We start from the raw sequence: 20,382 nt of genomic DNA, 5'->3' as shown, positions 1-20,382 counted from the left end.
AATCACTTATTTTGAGATGGAATGAGTACCATTTTTCAAATTTGCATTTCTTTCAATAAATAATTAAACATTTTATTGAAAAAGATTGTTGGTACTATACAAGAAGTGCCAAAAGATCAACTATCACAATACAAAGATACAAAACACAGAAAGAAGTAAGAAACATCAAAACACAATCACAAGGGAAAAAAACAACACAAGTTGAAAAACGTCCATACTCATTGTACTCCATGTCAAGTCTCATCAATAAAACATACCAACTAGAACACACTTCCTCATTACGTTCATTAGATTCGCGGATCACGCTCTTGTGCAATTAGAATTCCGTATTTAATCAGTTAGAACATTGGTGATTGTTTGAAAATTAAAATCAGCATTTTGGAACCACGCCCGACATTAATTAAACGATTCATTATCTACATGAATGCCGAAATCTCTTTTCGGTGAACAATCCAAAAACTTAGATGCATTGCAGAAGCACCAGCAATTTTTGTGTGAACACAAAAATTTGGTCACACTCAAAAAATAAATAAATCATTTAATTTGATTTAATTTTTTTTTTTTGTGTGTGTCTATGTCTATCTATAAGATGTGTTCAATTTTTTGTGTTCGTCTAAGAATTATTCTTTGATATATTAACAGCCAAAGACACCAATCTGAAAAAACCCACCTTAATCAACTTATAAGGTTCAGTTATTATTAAGACATTTGCATCTTTTTGTTTAAAATGCATAGAACAATTGAGGTTGGTGGGACTACTATATATTTGTTCTCCAAATCCAAAATTTATTTATTCAACAAAGAAACATATAATTTTTTTTTCTCAAAAATAATGATTGATTTTTCCTTGTACGTGTCCTATTATTATGTTCATTAGTGAATAAATAAAAAGTATAAATAATATGAAGCTAGAAATTGTATGACCACACATATATAAATAAGTGATTGGGTGAAGCAAACAAGCTAACAACCGGATTAGAAGTGCATTATTAATTTATTATTCCACTAATTAACCAAACATAAAATCCTAATCAAAGTGACCTTGTCATATTCAAAACAAAAGGATATTATTATTTGATCACAAACTAACACACAAGGAGACTTTTGTTTGTGCATTAAAGAGCAATATATCAATCTTATCATCGTACATTTGTCTCCAATTTTTAAATCAGATCAGTGACCCACACAATATATGAATCGGTCCCAAACTCCCATCTATAGTCACAATGAGACAAATTCCATATTTTTGGTCAATATTTTTACTATTTCTATTCATGTTACTTTAGAATTGCTATCAATTCTAATTATTATCACTAGCAGGCCAGACAGACGCGTTTCGCGCCTACCTGTGTCTAACTTATGTAAAAAAAAATACATGTCTTATGTTATGGTGAATTTATTAATTAAAGATTTTTATTGCTAAAAGAAATAAGGGTATTGTTGGTATTATAGATGTAGGATTAAGTTGGTAACCCTTCAAGTATAGGCAACCCATTTGCCACTTATTCACATTTTTATGATTTGAATTTTTTTTTAAAAAAAAACCAATTAGTTAATGGAAGTTGTGAAACTAATTCAAGGATAAAATATGTGTTGGAACAAAGTTCACATTGGTGTGTGAATTGAAAATAAAATTGAGTCCCATATCGGGTACTAGAACCAACTAGTGTGTTGTAGCATACTAGTGTGTATTTTGAGGAAATAAATAAAATTAAGTCTCACATTTATTTATTTAATTGTGACTTATTTTCCCTAATTTTGTAACTGCTAATTTATGGGAGAATAACTCCAATTGATGGCTACACTAAGAAAATATATGCATATACATAGCTACCTTCAACATAGTGACGGCAAGCATCTCAAATAATATGATGCATATCATATTTCAATGTTAAAAAAATTTTCATTGTTCATTATGCAGTTAGCATTCCAAGTTATTGAGAATATCATCACAAAATTGAGATTTTGCACTATGTATTGGAAGTTTTGTCTTTCCTCCTCTTTGTATGAAAAAATTCATTTCGTATATATTGTTGGTATGCTCAAAGGTACTTGAATTGATTTTTTACAATTAGCTTTGGTTTGGCTTACATGTATAGTTGGAATTCTCTAGCACCTTAGTTTTCATATACCTGCCATACTGCAATTCATCGGAGGATCATTTTGAGGTTAGTTAATATCTTCTTGTTATGCTGAGATGCTATCTCATGAAACTATTATAGATAAAAACTGTTCATTTGAATTTCACCATGATTTAGAATTTTTATACTAAACATGTTAGAATCTTTTTCTTAGAAGGATTATTTAAGGTGATTAGAAAGTTATTTTTCAAAAGATGATTTAGAAAGTTATTTTTCGGTAAAGATGATTAAAAAAGTCATTTGATTCTAAATTATGCTTTGATTATAAACATGAATTTCCTTTGGAGATTTTAAGTTTGATATGTCTATATTGAACTTGTTCTATTGTGTTGTTAGACTTTTATTCTAACAAAATTACTTTATGCATATTAGAGTATTTCATAAGTTGAAGTTTTGAATAAAAGAAAAAATCTTATACCGTTAATTTGGTTTATATTATGAGTGATAAAAGTATCACTAGTTCCTTCAAATTAAGAATGGTCTTAGTACCATTATCCCTTTGATTTGAGAATGGTCTTAGTACCATATTGGAATGACTTCAGTGTCATTATATTGATTGATATTGTAGTATCATCAATACATGTGGTGTTGTAGTACCACATGTGGTATCGTAGTACCGTTGATTCATAGATTGATGTTGTTGCATCAATCTGAGTGGTATTGTAGTACCACTGAATCACCGATGAGTAATAGATTGATGCCGTAGCATCAATTCGAGTGGTATTGTAGTACCATTCATGAAGGTGTATTCTTTGACCGATTTCTACCGTGCAGTAGAAAATCGGTATACAGTTGTAACTGGGCTGTTTTATCCTGGGGACGGCGTGGTTGATAGTCTGCTTGCACAATTTTGGGCAGTGCCACGAAACGTCTTAAAGAGAGCGACCTAGTCCGCGACTCAACCCAGTAATCTCTTCGGTGGCTGTAAAATTATTTTTAACTGTTTTTAAATCCCGAAAATAACAATATGTATAATGAAAAATTCATCCCAAACTCATGTATATTCTTTTTATAGATTAGTATAGATTTTTTTTTTATATTTATACAAAGTGGAAAAAATCACCAATAACTCACACAGTGTAATTAATCATGCAAATTAACAATACATGACAAAGGAACGAGATAAATTGCAAAGACATCAACGTCATGTAGTATTTGTATATATTCATGTAAACCACACAAATGCGTATTAGTAAGTATTGACAATCATTATATCTGTGACTCGGATGATAAACAGATAGTGATGGTCCAATATTAGTAATAAGAGTTTGTTATAGTCACAACAATTAATGAAATTTGTCTATATATTGAAATTTAATAAAAGTTAAATATATATATTTTTAATCCCTATAATATATTTATACTATTATGATTTGGAAAATGCTAACTAGTGCCTCCGGGGCACTACTTAAGGATACTAATTATAGTAAAATTACATTGAAACTTGTGTAGTCAATGTTTGTAAAGTATAAAAAGTGTCATTTCCAATGCAAAAATTGCTTTTTTTGTATCCTTAACTAGTGCCCCCGGGGCACTAGTTAGCATGACCCTTATGATTTTAATCTCTCTAAATGTTTTTTGGCTTAAATTTTTATGCTTATTTTGATGTAGTAAAGACTATTAAGTCAATATATATGTCTTTTATTTTCACCGACAAAAACGTCTTTTATTTGGTTTTGACTTTTGAAAGAGAGCACGGAAATTTTTGTTCCACATACAACAACATATTATGATTGGTGTTTTTTTTTTTTGGTTCAAGTAGCCTAAACTCTCACACATTTAAATGTGACGAAATATGGAATCCGGAATTCAAACTTCGATTACTCCAATAATATCTCTAATAACTACCATTTGAGGTTTATTGCATCCCAACTCCTATTTCATAAAATGGGCGATGTTAAACAAATGTGTAATAGGTGATAATGAGATTCGTTTAAGCATGGATTGTTTGGGAAGTCAGGATTTGAATCCTGGCCATAAAATAACCTTTGGTGAAATTTTATTCAACTTTCAGCAAAACTTCAAATTATCAAGACTCGTTCTTTAAGGAGCCGATGAACTGTGGATTAAGACTAAAAGAAGTACTATGTATCAGTGAACAATTTCCAACTACGTTGATTGATTCATTTAACATTAAGGTTGAACATTTTTGTACTAGTAAACATTATGGCTATATGATTGATCGATTCATTTAACATAGGGTTGAATCAAAATTCATCTCTTCTTGTCTTGTCTTCTAAGTTGTATAATTTTGTAGAATCTGGATGGTTACATCTTTGAATTGATGATACATTTGATAAAATTTTGTGCCACTATTATATTTTTATAAAAATTTAAAATAAAACCTTATAAAGAATGTGATTCTGCCAATCTATGTGTGAACTCAAATGTATAGTTCATGAATTTGGTGGGAGGGGTACAATAATTACCAACTAAAAAGTCTTTATTTTAATAATTGTATAGCCATACACTTTTCATCTTTTGGTGTGTGAAATTTCAACCTTTGCCTTTTTTGTACGAAATATTTTTTGATAATGCAGTGTTGAATGTAGTAATAAAATGAGTGTGGTATGGTAGTATATATTGTGCCATCCTCATGCAATATATTTTGCCTCGAGTGTCATTTTTTGTTGTCAAGATTTTCAAGTCTCGAGATTTATTCTAAATATTAAGACAGGTAAATAGTAAATAATAAGTTAGTGTGAATTTTTTATGTGTGAATCTTCATAAGACATACACCCTTTGAGTTCTTTAACTATTTGATGTCATATGTGAAAAATTATTCATTGAAAAAGATAAATTTATTAAATGGATCTCAATTAACTCGAAAGATTAATCTATACAATACTTGGAAGATAACTCTTAACAATATATTTATTGTAAAATCTTACATTGTTAATTTTTAAAGGGTCATGTTAATGATTTAAAAAATGATAAATATTTAGACTTTTGAAAAATTGAATATATACTTTACAAGATAAAGTTTCTACTTATTCAATAGACACACATAAAAGATCCGACAAATTCTAAACACTTTAGTTATTCACCTTAAAAAAATGAAATTCTATCCACTAAATTACTCGAGAAAAAAAAATTTACTTTTAATTCCTTAACATGTGTCATTTAAATATCCACATTAACATTTTCCATTTTGAAAAGGGTGGGTGTGATTAGCATACTGAACTCATATTTCCAAACTTGATGCATGAAGCAGATTAATGATTCTTCAATCTTCATCAGTTATACCCATATAGCAAAACCACCACATTTTAGTTTTGGCATAGCATGGTTAATAGTGGGGACACATGACTCATACATATAGTTGATAGTTTTGGCTTCATCATTTATGACACCAACAGTTACCTCAACAACCCAATTCCTAAACTCAGCAAGACCAATGTAATGTGCATGCATAGGGACACAGTGTCTGTTACTCTGTTTTGCCTTACACTAATTCATCAATACACATGTATATATCTTTTCATTATCCCAACTGTTTTAACTATATATATCAGCAACTAAAAAAAGTTGAAATTAACAATAAAAATAAGAGAGGTAAAAAACAAACGTGGTCTTGATCCAATTGTGGCATTTTTGACACTTTGCAACAAAATTATTAGAGAAAAAATATTCATTTTGTTTTATAATTCATAATGTTCGGGTTTCCTCAAACCCGTCCCAATTTTCAACGGGTGTGAAAAGTATAACCTCAAACTCATATTCAACGGGGTTCGAGTATCCTCATTCCGTCTCGCTTCCATATGAATTTCGTTGAGTTTTGGTAATTTTTTATTAAAAAAGAGGTAAAAGTTGAAAACTATTTCGTTTCGACAATAAGATTTTTTTATAATAGAATATAAATAGAAAAAACAATGTTATTTAATACTCAACTTAAAAATAAACACAAACATATGAATATAATATAAGAATTTGTTTAAGGGATTATAATTTGAAAGAGATAAAATGTAATTAGACATAAGCGGAGCGGGTTCAGGGATGGGTTCGAGGTGAGTATCAATGTCCACATTACCCGTCCCACCCCCGTCTTTTAAAATCGGGGAAAATTCAAATTCGAACCCAAACTCAGTCAATTTGATTTTTCCCAGTCAAAATCGGGACGGGCGGGCTGGTGCCTGCGAGTTTGGGTGATATTGTGGTCAAGTCTATGTCTATATGGTACACAAGTGAGACGCAAGTCCTCACCATAAACAAACTTGTTTTAACCATTGATTCAATAAGTTTCACCATTAAATCAAATGAGATGTAATGTGACATAATAATTTAATAGCGAGACTTATTAATCCAATCACAGAAATAAATTTGTGCATGATAAAAAGATTCGTCTCACATGACACCGATGGTACTAGTCCATGTGTCAGGGTGGTTTTTTTAACCTTAAAACATACACATCGGTTGTGAGCAAGCGTTTCTTCAAATATACCAAGAATATTGTATCAGATGTTAACCAATATTTCACTTTATAAATCGTTTTCTATTGCATAAACATGCTTCTACAAAGACACACCCTTCTGTTAGTTTCAATTACTACACATATTCATATATTAAATTATTAAAGTCAAGTATAAATGTGAGGTATATTATGAGTTTGTTGGAATCATTTTAGATTTTTGGTAGGTTGTATGGATATTTAGAAAATGTAAATGAGTTGTTTAAAGAATTGAGAAGTTTGAAATAATATAAAAAATTATGTGGCATAGAAAGTGTGTTTCTCATCATCATCAATGTTAATTGTTAGCTTGTGAGTGTTTTTGACTACATATAATATAGGTACATTGAGAGGATTGAATTCACACCCACAGAGTCAGGGTCTGCACTATGCAGCTACAAAATCATATATATGGACATTATGACACTGTTAGTGTGCACATTTTCAAGGTGGTCACATGCTACTGCATACTCTAACTCTCCTTCCCATTTTTTATTTATTTTTGTTAACACATTCAATTTTTTTATTAAAAATTACTAAATGTTCAACGTAATTATAGAAATGTTGAATATTTCTTGTATGCTGAAAAGTACCGTAACAACCTTATTTATGTTGAATATTTCTCTTTTGTGTGTGACTCTCTCTTCTTCTCCTCTTGGCAACACATGACACACTACCTCACCCTCTTGTCTTGCCACCGTAAGTTGTGTTTCTAATCTCCTTCAATTTTTGAAACTACACTCCACGGTGTTGGTTTGTTGTTGTTAGATTTCCCAATAACCCTAATCAACACATCAAATGTTGGGGGTTTCATGATTTTGAAATGTTGACGAATTTAGGCTTTATTTGATGTTAGAATAAATTTGGGGTTTCATGAATTTTATTAGAATTCTATCCTTATTGTTTATTGTATCGGTGAGTGCTTTAATTTGTTGAAATGATGTGTGTATACTATAGTGTATGTATTTGACTGAAAAATTATGAAGCACAGACATGATATGGACACTATATGTCGACATTGATAATTTGTTTTAGATAATGACAAAATTCAATGTAATTATGAATGTCAGTGTCTGATATCTACGTGTGTCCGACACTGGGACACGTCTAATCTGAGGAACACTTGTGCTTCCTATAGGTGAAAATTGAGTTTTACAAAAATAAAATAATCAAGAATGCCATGCGTTATTATTGGGATATTACACTCTCCCTTTTAATTACCTGGGGGTACCAATTACAAAATAAATAAATAAGACATATTAAAATAAGACATATTAAAATATTGGGATATTACACTCTCCCTTTTAATTACCTGGGGGTACCAATTTTTAAAGGAAGGCCAAAGACAAACTCTCAGCATGGAAAGCTTCTCTCCTCTCAATAGCTGGTAGAACTCAATTGGTAAAATCAGTTATTCAAAGCATGTTAGTGTACAACATATCTGTTTATTCTTGGCCAAATTCTATCCTTAAGCTCATAGAAACTTGGTCAAGAAATTTCATTTGGAGTGGTGATATTAGCAAAAAGAAGCTGGTGATTGTTTCTTGGAAAAAATGCTGCTCTCCTTATGCAGAAGGTGGTTTAGGATTAAGATCTTTAATTAGTCTTAATGAGGCATCAAACTTGAGATTATGCTGGGAGTTAATTCACAGTGAAGCTAGCTGGGCTAAAATCTTATGTGATAGAGTTTTGAGGAATGGAAAGACTATAACACATCATATATCCTCTTCTTTATGGAGTAGCATAAAATTAGAGTACATGGTCATTATGGAAAATTCAAGCTGGCAAATTGGTAATGGTAAAAGTATCCAGCTATGGGAAGATTTTAAAAGGCACAAATTTCAATTCAAGAATTGGGCTAAGATAATTTGGTGTAAGGATGTGCCACCATCAAGGTCCTTACTTGTTTGGAGACTGATGTTGGAGAAAATTCCAACCGATGATTTGCTCAAGACAAGAGGGTGTAGTTTGCCATCTATGTGTTCTCTTTGCCTCTTGATGGATAATTTTCGCAAGTGAACGAATTACCACGTAGTAATAAAAATATCGATCCACAGGGATTGTGTGATCAAACTAGTCGAGTAGTGCTCATAGACATTATGCAAGAAATACACATAAATTGGGGGTATGTTGAGTGATGAATTGTTAGGAAACGTGCTTTGATATAATGGAAAAGCGAGGTAGAATCATCGGAATCGCCTAGTCTATAGCTAAACCACATGCAATCTACTATATCATAGGAAACTACTCAAGTGTTAACAACTAGATCGACAAATTAGTGAATCGCAATCTCTTGTCAAAATCCACTCTATTCGTTGTCGATACTTCCCCGATCTCTCGGGCGGAAGCTACCTACAACGAATGATATTAACGTGCGTCAATCGTTCGCTACACTCTATGCCTCAATCTCTCGACCGGAGACACTCGAGCGCTTAATGCAATTCAGTTCAGAAATTAAATCAATACTCTCGCACGTGACTTAACTCGAAATCATTACAACACTAATGAAGGATTATAAAGCATTAAACATGGAATTGCATTAAATCAACACTATGAACAGAGTAGCTTCTTACACATATAGCAGATTACATGATGTCTATCTACATCCTAGGCTATCCTAGATCCTACCTCCGAAGAACTTAGCTCCTCATCTCCCTTTGTTCGCGTCCGAGCTTCAATGTCATGGCTTGTGAATCCATGCTATCGATGTGCTTGGAGCTATCCTCTGGAGTCTTGAATCCCAATCTTGAAGTTCCAAAACCAGAATGTAGATCAAATTTGCAGAATTTTCCAACCTATAGCAGAATTATGCAGAAACTATATATACAGAAGGCAACCACGCCGCGCGTCAGATCTATCACGCCGCGCGTGGTTGCAAATCCATCAACTACGCCGCGCGTGATAACAGAATCACGCGGCGCGTGATCAAGTCAGAGAGCAATCTTCATCTTCAACAAAGCTTCACGCCGCGCGTGGTAAGGCATCACGCCGCGCGTGATCAGAGTAAAAATCTTGGCTCCCTGTGAGCTCCATCACGCGGCGCGTGATGGGCTACGCCCCCAGCGTAGTGAAAATCCTCCATTTCCTGCAATTTTTCCTATTTTCTTGCAAAACAAGTAATCAAGCTTATGGTTAGATTTCTCTTATATTTATTGCTAAAAACCTACTAAAATGCATCTAATGTTGCTAAAATAGGCATGGATTAGAGAGTGTGACGATTCGTCATCACAACCCCAAACTTAAACCTTTCCTTGTCCTCAAGGAAACAACTTTTACCTCAAGCTTTTGTGTCAAGACCTTGGCATTTTCCTTAAATTCACTCGAATCATACATACGTGAGACTCACCTGATGATCAATGATCCACCTGCAAACAATGCTCAATTGCACAACCGTTCCCGCAAGACATTTTCAAGTAGTTCACACTTTCCGACCAAGGCTCTATGATTTCATCACACTACTCACATGCACTCTTCAGTTTGGGTAATTCACTCAAATCAACACATCAATGCAAATCAACAATAATTTTGCAAGTAGTCTAAGAATTCATTCGGTTCACTTTGTGCACACACATTAGAGGTCTTTTAGGGTTATAACGTGGCTTGGCTAGGGTGGATGGTGATACTTTGGGATAAGTAGTAGAAAAACTTGGAGTTAGATCCCCCTATGGTCAAAAATTCATAAACCAACCCTTTTCTTTTGAACTATAGTGGACTAGAGAACTTTTTTCACATCATCAAACAAAGTTTTGCAATTCTTTGAATTCAAGGCTATCACTTCTTTTCTATATATTTTTTTTTTTATTTTCACATTCATGCATCTTTTTTTTTCATTTTTTTCCTATTCTCTTCTTCTTTGCCTTGCAATTTTTGAAACATTTGAAAAATTATTCAATCAACACTTTTATAAGTTCTCTAGTACCCTCACCCCAAACTTTATTTGTTGCTAATTCCAAAGAGCAACCCCAAACTTAGTGGTGAGCAATGCGCATCAACCACTAATTAGGTGCCTAACCTCCAAGAAAGTCATTCCTTTTTTTTTGTTCAACAAAAATTTTCTTAAGGTTTTGCAAAAATAACATATTCTTTTTCAGCTCAAATTGGTTTAGCAAAGGATAATTATATGTAAGGGTGGATAGAAAGGCTCAAAGGTACCAAGAAACATGCCTCGTGTGTGCTACAAAAGTACCAATCAAATACAAAGACGACAAGCAAAATCGAGAGACAATACATGAGTGGATATCACACATAGAAGAAAAAGGAGTGTTTGGCTCAATACCTCTCGGTTGGGTCGAATCAAAGAACCGGTCAAAAAGTGTGCATTCCCTTCCTTTGCCTCTTGATCACATGAGTGCAACAAGCTATTGCACTGCAAGTTTCACATATCACACACGGAGAAAATCAAGTAATTGATACTCAAGTAACTAGAAGGAACACGCCAAAGTATTGAAACGAACTCTAAAGGTAAAAACCATTCCACAATTATACAAAAGAAGATTCAAATTCAGAGTACACAAATAAAATATCCAGCCAATATCCAAGCAACATCAGAATATTATTACAAACCAACGAAATAAAAGACAATTAAGTAAAGATAGAGATAGAGTAGTAGAATAGAAGCAGCAGCAACAGCAGAGATCAGAATGCAGAGAAGTCCTTACTTCACAGTTTTTTGACACTTCTTACCAATAACAGTGCATAACCTACTATTGAAGACAAGGAAGGTTAATAGTAGTCACGTGCATTGATTTTAGGACTCACATCCTTTTTGAGATACTGAGATAGATGGGCGGATCTGAGGCCTAAAACCAAACACTAGACGGTATACCTTAATACCTGCGAACACCCTCATGAGATTGAATTAATGAAATGAAGGTTACTGAATTCACTTGCACTGATTTTAGGCTTCACATCGCACTTAAGAACTTTATTGCAATTGATAGATCTGAAGCCTAAAACCAAGCAGATGAATCTGAACCTTGATGAATGGTGAGTCTTTAACTAGAACGTGAGAGTTTAAATAATCAGAACAGAGTCACCTGATGACGCCGCGCGTGACTTACTCCACGCCGCGCGTGATCCAGTTCAAATTTCTCTTTGGCCCCAAATCCAACGGTCATGTTGACCGAATTCAAACGGTCAAGTTGACTTGATGACGCCGCGCGTAGTCCTCCTCACGCGGTGCGTGATCACTTTAGCAAATCACTTTCCTCTCTGCCTTGTTCACGCGGCGCGTGAAAGATACCATGCCGCGCGTGATCACTAGTCAGAGAGCTCACTTATCCATTTCCATCACCACGCCGCGCGTAGGAAGCTTCACGCCGCGCGTGATCAATTCTCCAGTGACACCTCTTTCCTCCACTTACACGACGCCGCGCGTGACTGCACTACGCCCCCGGCGTAGTAGAACTCTGTTGTGCCCTGTTCTGCTTCCTGTCCTTGCTTCTGCTACACACCTACCTACATACTTCAAAAACAAACACACTAAAACATTAGAAACCGTTGGGTTGCCTCCCAACCAGCGCTTGTTTAACGTCCCGATGCTTGACGTTCCATACCCCTAAGGGTTAAGGAAAAGAAGTGCCACGGTGTGGCAAGTAGTGTGCATTCCAAGGTAACTTAAGTGCATGTTTAACAATATGATCATAAACCTGGATTTTAAAACATTGTGGGTCTCCATCATCACACTCCATCTTGTCAAAGACATTGAATGTGACCTGCTGATCATCGGTCCTTAGCATGAGCTCGCCCATCTCTACATCGATTAGGGCACGGCTAGTTGCTAAGAAGGGTCTACCAAGGAGCAAGGGCTCCCAATCCCTAGTTTCCTCTATGTCTAAGACCACAAAATCTGCGGGAAACACAAACCCAGCAACTCTAACTAGCACATCATGGAGAATACCTTCCGGATGCACAATCGATCTATCCGCCAAAGAGAGACTCATCTTTGTCGGCTTTGCTACCGCTCCCGGTATCTTCTTCATCATTGATAACGGCATTAAATTTATGCTAGCCCCCAAATCACACAAAGCTTTTTCAATAGTGAGCGTTCCAATGGAACATGGAATTGTAAAGCTCACTGGATCTTTCTTTTTCTGAGGTAGCTTCCTTTGGATTAGAGCGCTGCACTCTTCCGTCATACTTACCATTTCATCATCTAATGGTTTTCTTTTCTTTGTGAGCAACTCCTTCAAAAACTTTGCATAACTCGGCATTTGCTCCAAAGCCTCAACCAATGGTATAGCCATCTCAAGCTTGTTCAACACCTTCATGAACTTCTTGAACTCCTTCTCTCGCTCAAGATTCTTAACTTTCTTTCTCCTAGGAAAAGGCATCCTAGCATATGGCGATTCATCAACTCCTTTACCTTTCTCTACCTTCTTACTCTCTTTTTCTTTTATCTCCCTCTGTTTTTCAACTTCTTCTTTCTCATCCTCACTAATCTTAACTTCCTTAGACATCTTTTCATCTTCTACTTCTCCTTCAACTCTCTCCTTTTCGACTACATCCTCTTGCTTATTTTCAACTTCTCCCTCATTGACCTTCTTTTTCAAGGGCTTCTCCACAGCTGGCCGTTCCGGTATCTCTCTACTCCTCAAAGTGATTCCATTGCAAGTTTCATTTTTCGGATTATCATGAGTGTTTCCACCGAAACCTCCTTGATTTTGCAACATAGAAAACTGTCGTGACAGCTGACCCATTTGCACCTCAAGATTCTTTATAGAAGCTTCATGATTCTTGTTAGAGGTTGCTTGACTCGATTTCATCGCTTCAAAGTTGCTTTGGGTCATGAGCATGAACTGATTCAGCGTCTCTTCCATCCTTGACGGAGGCCTTTGCTGCTGTTGCGGTGCACCCTGACTTTGCATACCGTTCCCCCACCCGGAACCGTTGTTATTATTGTTGTACGGCTTCCGGAAATTGGCTAAGTAGCGAGCCTCCTCTGAACCCTCCGGGAAGCATCCGCCATTAGGGTGGTCCTGCAAACAAAAATCACAGCGCACATTGTCAATTTTACCTATTGGAGAAGATTGAACTTGTGGATTGGACAGCAGCTTCATCATTGCTTCCATTTGGCTAGTCATGAGCTTTTGCTGTGCCAATAGTGCTGTTTGAGTATCCAATTCTAACACTCCGCCTTTCTTTTTGGCTCCTCTATCATTAGTAGCTCTATACTCGTTTTGAGCCATGCTTTCCACCAATTCTCTTGCTTCAGTTTCGTCACGGTTCTTCAACGAACCACCGGCTGATGCGTCAAGTATCATTCGCGTTTGAGCCCTCAAACCTTGGGTAAACATTTGCATCTGATTGTGGCCATCGAAACCGTGATTCGGACACCTTTTAAGACAAACTTTAAACCTCTCCCAAGCATCATACAACGTCTCACCATCCGCTTGTTCGAAGTTGCTAATTTCAGCCCTTCTTTCTAGGAACTTATGAATAGGGAAGTAACGATCCAAGAACTTCCGCTCCAGCTGTCTCCAAGTCTCAATAGTTCCGGCGGGTATCGTGTCTAACCAATCCTTAGCACGGCCGGTGAGAGAATGCTTGAATAACCTCAGTCTTTTGTCCGATTCGCTCACCCCCGGTGGATCGGTATAGTCGCAGGCTTCATAGAAGTGAGACAAGTGTAAATTCGGGCATTGAGCTTCCGAACCTGAATAAGGATTTTCCTTTAGGGCAGAAAGGACCGTGTTCTTGATGTCGAATGAGACAGGATTTGCCGGCTGAAACCCTTGATTTGCCAACGCGTCATTGTCTCTCCTCCCATAATCACCAAGGGTACGCCTTGGCGGTTGAGGAACCGGTGGAACCTGTTCTTCTTCCATTGTTGCTGCAGTCTGTCTTTGACAGTCCGGTGTATCCCTTAGCAAAGCTGTTCCCCTTGAAGCTTGAGCTTCCCTTGTTGCCTTTCGAATTGCGCGAGCTGTCTTTTCAATCTCTGGATCAAATTGCAGCTCTTGAGGACCTGTTCTCCGCATGCACAATGAAACACACAAGTAGAACGCTCCGGGAGAAAAATACAAAACAGAAAAATAAAGAAAACACAGAAAATATGAACACTATCGCCTTGTCGAATCAATCACAATCCCCGGCAACGGCGCCAAAAACTTGATGGATAATTTTCGCAAGTGAACGAATTACCACGTAGTAATAAAAATATCGATCCACAGGGATTGTGTGATCAAACTAGTCGAGTAGTGCTCATAGACATTATGCAAGAAATACACATAAATTGGGGGTATGTTGAGTGATGAATTGTTAGGAAACGTGCTTTGATATAATGGAAAAGCGAGGTAGAATCATCGGAATCGCCTAGTCTATAGCTAAACCACATGCAATCTACTATATCATAGGAAACTACTCAAGTGTTAACAACTAGATCGACAAATTAGTGAATCGCAATCTCTTGTCAAAATCCACTCTATTCGTTGTCGATACTTCCCCGATCTCTCGGGCGGAAGCTACCTACAACGAATGATATTAACGCGCGTCAATCGTTCGCTACACTCTATGCCTCAATCTCTCGACCGGAGACACTCGAGCGCTTAATGCAATTCAGTTCAGAAATTAAATCAATACTCTCGCACGTGACTTAACTCGAAATCATTACAACACTAATGAAGGATTATAAAGCATTAAACATGGAATTGCATTAAATCAACACTATGAACAGAGTAGCTTCTTACACATATAGCAGATTACATGATGTCTATCTACATCCTAGGCTATCCTAGATCCTACCTCCGAAGAACTTAGCTCCTCATCTCCCTTTGTTCGCGTCCGAGCTTCAATGTCATGGCTTGTGAATCCATGCTATCGATGTGCTTGGAGCTATCCTCTGGAGTCTTGAATCCCAATCTTGAAGTTCCAAAACCAGAATGTAGATCAAATTTGCAGAATTTTCCAACCTATAGCAGAATTATGCAGAAACTATATATACAGAAGGCAACCACGCCGCGCGTCAGATCTATCACGCCGCGCGTGGTTGCAAATCCATCAACTACGCCGCGCGTGATAACAGAATCACGCGGCGCGTGATCAAGTCAGAGAGCAATCTTCATCTTCAACAAAGCTTCACGCCGCGCGTGGTAAGGCATCACGCCGCGCGTGATCAGAGTAAAAATCTTGGCTCCCTGTGAGCTCCATCACGCGGCGCGTGATGGGCTACGCCCCCAGCGTAGTGAAAATCCTCCATTTCCTGCAATTTTTCCTATTTTCTTGCAAAACAAGTAATCAAGCTTATGGTTAGATTTCTCTTATATTTATTGCTAAAAACCTACTAAAATGCATCTAATGTTGCTAAAATAGGCATGGATTAGAGAGTGTGACGATTCGTCATCACCTCTCTCGTTCTGAAACCTATTTCCATTTGTTCTTTCAATGTAACTTTGCATTTAAGTTATGGTGCTGGCTTGCTTCAATGTTGAACATCACTCTGCAGTTCCAATCAATGGAAGATCTTTGGAGTTTATGTGACAGACCTTGCTCTCCTCAGTCAAATGTGGTTCTCAAGTCCGCCATTATTAACATCATTTATGCTATATGGATGGCTAGAAATAATGCTAGATTTAATGATAGTCATACCGATTGGAAAAATGCTATTATTTGGATATCTTCAAACACTACCTTGGCTGGTAATAATTCCAAGTTATGCTCTTCATCTGCAATGACTGATTTCATTTTTCTGAAAAATTTCAATGGTAATTTACCTTGAAAGTTGAAATCAATGGTAATTTTTTTTGTAATAATTCTATAAATGTATATCAAGCGACTATTTTAAAACGAATGACTGAAATCTAATACCACATTTAATTGTAGGTCCTGAGATAAAATGAATGTCTTAATAATATTTTAACTACAACTGTGAATCTTGGTCCAGATCAATGAAAGTGAGATGATAAGAATAAGAAACATTGATGCTACAATATCTTCTGGAGATTTAATTCCCTTATCAATTTCATTTCATGTAGCCTGAAAACCCCATTTTTCACCCCATAAATTCTTGATTAACCAATAGTCTGATTACAAAGACAAACGTGATTACAAAGACTTTGTATCAATAAATTAATATTTGTGCCTCATAATAACTCTTTGATTGAAAGTCTCGGCATCACACAGGTAAACTATAAATTTTAAAATCGATCATTGTACATAGAAAAAAAATCATTGTTTTGGTAAAAAAAAATAATAAATTATTATTTTTTAATCAGCAAATATATTAATAATAAAATTCAACCATAAGTTTTAGTCAAAAAAAAAAAAATTCAACCATAAGTATAAGGAATACTAATGAAAAAAATATAATAAAATTGATCATTGTACCTCTGTAAAAAAATGATCACCCAAATTATGTATTATTTAATTTAATATTATTCATAGAAACAACTAATAAATAAAAAAACATTTTGAAGAAACAAAAGTTTGAGAAACTGAAAAGGTGGTTCAGAGACAAGTCTGGAGGTTTATGGGCCGGACGAATATGAGCGGCCCAAGTAAATTGTATGGGTTGCTGACGGTGTGTTGGGCTGTGAAAAGAGCTAAGTCCATTTTTTTTTTTTTTTGGTGAGATGAGCATTTGGTAACATGAATGAAGGATCATGAGCTGGTTCCAGCTGGTATACATTGGTGAAATATTCAAAAGACACATGGATTGATGGATTTTGGTGAAAGGTGGTGGTAATTTACTCTCACGGTTAATTTAAAACTTAAAAGAAAATGCATCCATCTAATCTCATAAAATATGTGTATGCCTCTAACACCTAAAATATGCAATATTCACTCGATTTGTTTAGCATTTCCCTCATTCAGATATTGACTTAAGCATCAAAGTATTAATGTTTTTGCAGGTATATTTCTCCTCCGTGTCTTAAGTTTATAGCCACCGCATGCAACCACATAGCCTTGTCGCTGGAGCCAATTTGTTATGCCCGTTTAGTGCAGTTTTTCCATGTCATAGGTGTTTGCATACGTGCGTCCATGTTTTATTAATTTCATCAATTGATGAATAAGAGAGGAGTGTACGAGACATGATTGCAGGTATGCATTACATGCCAACAAGACCATTATAATGAAAAGATGCATACTTTGATAGTAAAAAGATATACAAAATATCATGATGTTAATTAATTAATATTTGAAAAAGAAGGTGTGAAGTAAAGTAAGCATTGACACAATTTATATAGAAAAAGGTAAAATGATTTCTTCTCATTTTAATTAATTTTATTCTATAATGACATTAATAATTGATAATAATAATTATCTTTTTAAAAGGATCAGTAACACGTGTGAAAAACTTTAATGCGGGTGATTTATTTTTTAAATCGAATGTTTGCTAGTCAAAATAATTTAAAATCCTCTTTTTCAGCAAAAATTATAATTTAGAAAGTATCACAGCACAGATATTTAAAGGAGAATGTTAACTTGTGCCCTTAAGGCACATGTTAAGGAAGCAAAAATAGAAATTATTAAATGCTAATTTGTGCATTTTGACTTTTGAAGCATTAAATTTCTTGTATCATTAAATTTTAAATTTCTATTTTGGTATATCTTAACATGTGCCCTTAGGGCACATGTTAACAAGACCCATATTTAAAATTCATAATTCTCTTTTTCAGCAACAATTTAAAATTCAATTAACAATTTAGAAAGTACCACGGATATTTAAATGAGTTTAATTGTTGTGTATCATCGGTGTAAAGATTATTCACACATGCATTCAATGATTAGTTGTCATATCATTTAATGAACGTGACACATCATGTGTTTTTAAATATCATACATAATATGTTGGTATATTATTGGATGCATGTGTAAAATAACTTTACACTGACAGTACATATAAATTAAATCCTATTTAAATATCTGTGATACTTTCTACATTGTTAATTGAATTTTAAATTGTTGCTGAAAAAGAGAATTATAAATTTCAAATACTTGTGATACTTTCTAAATTATAATTTTTGCTGAAAAGGAGATTTTAAATTATTTTGACTAGCAAGCATTCATAAATCACATGCATTAAAGTGTTTGTTGTGGATCCTTTTAATTTGAAAAGATAATTATTACTAATTATTATTTGTACTTATAAAATAAAATTAACTAAAATTAGAGGGAAAAAAATCATTTAATTTTTTCTAATATAAATTGTATCAATTGTTACTTTACTTCACACCTCCTTTTTCAAACATTAATTAACTAAACATCATCATATTTCGTATATCTTTCTACTATCAAAGTATGCATTTTTTTCATCATAATGCTTTTGTTGGCATGTAATGCATACCCTGCAATCAGGTATCATACATTCCTCTCTGATTCATCAATTGATGAAATTCATCATCAATGGATGATAAAATATGGACGCACGTATGCAAACACCTCTGAGATGGAAAAACGAAGGGCAATATTTAAGGAGAATTTCGAATTCATTGAGAAGAGGAACAAGATGAATAGGGCTGATGGCAAAAATTATACACTAAATCTTGATGATTTTTCCGATTTAACCACCGAAGAATTAACTTCTATGGAATCATGGATATTCCAAGCGGACTTTTTTTCCTCCAAGGCAGTATTGTTTAACATGAGTTTTAATGATATTCCAGAGTCAGTTGATTGGAGAGATTAAGGAGCTGTCAGCTCTGTTAAGCAGCAAGGCAGATGTGGTAACTATAATATGACTCTTTTACTTAATTTTCATTAAAAAATATTTTTAAAATCATGAAATTTTCAAACATAAAAAACAAGTATCCATAGTGCCTTTTTTTATGCAATTTTAAAAAGATATATCCAAGACCATCTTTCAATAAAAAATTTAAATGCAAATCCAGGTCAACGTTCAAGAAATAATCTTTATACAAATCTTAGTGGTTATAAGTATTTGGACACACAATTTTAAAATAAAAATGAAAAATTATTATTATTATTATTATTATTATTATTATTATTATATGTTGCAGAAGGTTGTTGGGCTTTTGCAACCATTGCAGCTTAGAAGGTCTTTGGAAAATAAGAACGGGAAAGTTGATCTCCTTATCAGCCCAATATCTAGTTGATTGTGATTTGGGGAGCAAAGGGTGTAGTTATGGTAATCTCAATAGTGCCTTTAAGTTTGCAACAACACGCAATGGTGCTATTCCTTCTGAAGATGATTATCCATTTAAAGGAACTAGGCAGACTTGCAATAACGATATTGTAGCCGCGGCAAGATTTGATGGTTATCAGCTTGTATTTCCTGGTGATGAACAACAACTACTACAAGCTGTGGCACAACAACCAGTAGCGGCTTCGATTGCTGTTGGTCGTGAATTTCGTGCTTTCAAGGGTGGTGAGATTTATTCAGGACCATGTGGACCCACCGTGAACCATGCGGTTGCTATAATTGGTTATGGGGTAAGTGTTGATGGACAGAAGTATTGGTTAATCAAGAATTCATGGGGTGAAAAATGGGGTGATTTTGGCTACATGAAATTGATAAGGGGGGTTGAATCTCCAGGAGGTCATTGTAGCATTAGTGCTCATAATTCTTTTTATCCCACTCTCAAGGATTCGGTCGGATCAGGATCTAATGCTCTAACAAAACCCCACGATTAAACACAATATTAGATTTCAACCATTCATTTTTAAATCGATCAATTCATATTGTACTTTCATAAAATTAGTACAAAAAATCTCTACCTTTAGACGGCTTAAATCCATTACAATGACACTATAACAACGTGTAAACTCACACGCATTCCACTATATAGTACTTCTATATTATCGGTTTGATGCAAATAAAAGCTTTCTATTATGTCC

The 20,382-nt window shown here is 34.9% G+C and overlaps 1 pseudogene; it reads left to right on the top strand.

The window, feature by feature from the left end:
* The first annotated feature begins 18,973 nt into the window (after positions 1 to 18,973).
* LOC123894476 lies at positions 18,974 to 20,178 on the top strand (annotated as a pseudogene).
* The last annotated feature ends 204 nt before the right edge of the window (positions 20,179 to 20,382 follow it).

This window comes from Trifolium pratense, linkage group LG1 (assembly GCF_020283565.1).
Source record: "Trifolium pratense cultivar HEN17-A07 linkage group LG1, ARS_RC_1.1, whole genome shotgun sequence".
In the NCBI taxonomy this organism is placed as follows: domain Eukaryota; kingdom Viridiplantae; phylum Streptophyta; class Magnoliopsida; order Fabales; family Fabaceae; genus Trifolium; species Trifolium pratense.
Note: the sequence above shows the minus strand (reverse complement) of the source record. Positions and strands in the feature narration are given on the sequence as shown.